Here is a 2,422-nt window from a genome sequence, read left to right as displayed (position 1 = left end):
GGCGCAGCTTGGGGCAGCCGCAGCAAAGGCTCAATGGGGAAAGGCCACAGTGTAAGGTCCCCCCACCAAGCTAAACTGAGGGGCTGGATCCATGGGAAACCCCTCGAACTGTATCGGGAAAATTCTGTGTGCTGTAAATGTAAAATGACAATGAAATGGAAGAGTTGTGAGGCAACTCATGATTGTATAGAAGGAAACTGATCACCTTTGCACTGTTTGTATTTTCTGACTTGATGCTGTTTTAAACTGTTTGGGAATGTAATTGTTACAGATTTTTATGAATAAAGTGTATTTTGGAAATAAAGAATAAAGATCCCCCAGGATGAGGCTAACCTATTGTACTGTGGGTTTGCTGATGCCTGTGATGTCTTCAAATGTGGGATACTCAACTGCAGAATTTGTGATAGTTGGGGGTCTGCTTTTGCGCTCACCCCTGATTATATGAATCAAAAATAGAATTTACTCGCTGTTGCTGGACAGTGTTTCTGCTCCCAAATATTTTTTGCTATAAACACTCGTCCTCGTTTCTTCGCAGCTCCAAGTACACACTTCTCCACCTCAATGCTTGGACTTAGCTGGCAGGGGAGAGACCGTGATCAGTGGCGTTTGATAATGCAGGTGCTGTTTTTGTGTTTTCTTGGGGGGGGTGGGAGGTGGTTTCAGCACCGTATTTAGGGCATTCCGCCCTTTGGGACTATAGATCTACCGTGGTGGTGGTTTCCCTGTCAGTTGAGGATTTAGTACTTGTCCCAGGAAAGCATCAAGTAAAAATGGCTGCAACCAACACCAGAGCTCCAGGCCACCGTTAGGGTGGCAGTGAAAGATAGTGAAGGCGGTGCACCCATCGACTGCGCCTACTTCATTAAGAATTTTGTTTTTCCAAAATATACTGTATTCATAAAAATCTGGAAAAAAAAACACTGCAGCCTCACAGCTCCAGCAACCCGGGTTCAGTTCTGGGTACTGCCTGTGTGGAGTTTGTAAGTTCTCCCTGTGACCGCGTGGGTTTCCACCGGGTGCTCTGGTTTCCTCCCACAGCCAAAGACTTGCCGGTTGATAGGTAAATTGGCCATTGTAAATTGCCCCGAGTGTAGGTAGGTGGTAGGAGAATTGAGGGAAGGTGGGGATGCGGTAGGGAATATGTGATTAATGTAGGATTAGTGTAAATGGGTGGTTGGTGGTCAGCACAGACTCGGTGGGCCGAAGGGCCTGTTTTAGTGCTGTACCTCTCCATGACTCTATGACATTCCAAAAAGTGTGAAAGAAATCAGTTTTCTTCAATACAGGAGTGAGTTGCCACACAACCCCCCCAATCCATTTTACCTGCCATTTACATTTTACAGCAAAACCATATTTGGTGTATACAGCCCGAGGGGTTTCCCATGGGTCCAGTTCACTATGGCAGGGGGACCTTGCACAATGGTGCTTCCCCTTTGAGCCTTTGCAGCGGCTACCCCAAGCTTTAGTGCGTCCATCAGCACGTAGTCCTGGACCTTGGAATGTGCCAGTCTGCAACACTCGGTCGTGGACAAATTTTTTGCGCTGGAAGACCAGCAAGTTTAGGGCAGACCAAAGAGTGTATATCACCAAATTGATGGTCCTCCAGCAGCAGTTGATGTTTATCTCGGTGAGCATCCCTGGGAACAGCCCGTCGAGCACAGACTCCTGTGTAACCGAGCTGCTTGGGATGAAACACGACAAAAACCACTGCATCGCTTTCCTGCTTTGCAAAGACACATTCCAGAAGGAGGTGGGCAACTGTCTCTTCCCCACCTACTCAGCAGAGATGACATCTGTTATTGAAGAAAAAAGCAGAACCGACCTGATGCACAACATGAAACCAGCAGCCGGAACATTATATGACTTGAAATTAGCCAAGGCAGTTGTGCAAAAGACAGTGAGACACTGCACAAATAAACACTGGACACAATCACAAATGTAACAATGCTTTCAAAAGCAAATCTCCCGAGTATGCTCACACTCGTCAAGCAGAGGTGACTTTGCTGGCTCAGGCACGTTTGCAGGATGGAAGATGACACATTCTCAAGGGTATTCTGTATGGGGAGGTTGCCGGAGACAGAAGACCAGTTAGATGCCCAAAGCCCCACTTCAAGGATGCCTGCAAGCAGGACATGAAGGCCTGAAACATCGATTTTCACACATGGGAGACACTGGCCAACAACAGAGGGAAATGGTGATATTACCCCTGGACTGGTGTGTGCGTCACCATGACGATCGGTGACGACAGCAGCTTGACAGCAGGTGCCAACATGGAAAACAGCAACACCTGATAATCCCACCTCATATGTGCCACTTGTGGAAGAACCTGCCTCTCACAGATTGACATCTTCAGCTATCGGTCAAAGTGCACCATGGGAAACTATCCCATCACCAATGGATTTGCTGCACGTCCATCATCTCA

The 2,422-nt window shown here is 47.6% G+C and overlaps 1 non-coding gene across 1 annotated transcript; it reads left to right on the top strand.

The window, feature by feature from the left end:
* The first annotated feature begins 269 nt into the window (after nt 1–269).
* Nucleotides 270–436, top strand: LOC137360552 (U1 spliceosomal RNA). The gene has a single exon (XR_010971919.1). It is a non-coding gene; the product is annotated as a U1 spliceosomal RNA (small nuclear RNA).
* Nucleotides 437–2,422: the final 1,986 nt, after the last annotated feature.

Source organism: Heterodontus francisci, unplaced genomic scaffold (genome assembly GCF_036365525.1).
Source record: "Heterodontus francisci isolate sHetFra1 unplaced genomic scaffold, sHetFra1.hap1 HAP1_SCAFFOLD_650, whole genome shotgun sequence".
In the NCBI taxonomy this organism is placed as follows: Eukaryota; Metazoa; Chordata; class Chondrichthyes; order Heterodontiformes; family Heterodontidae; genus Heterodontus; species Heterodontus francisci.
The sequence above is the reverse complement of the archived record's forward strand: the minus strand, read 5'-3'. Positions and strand labels throughout refer to the sequence as shown.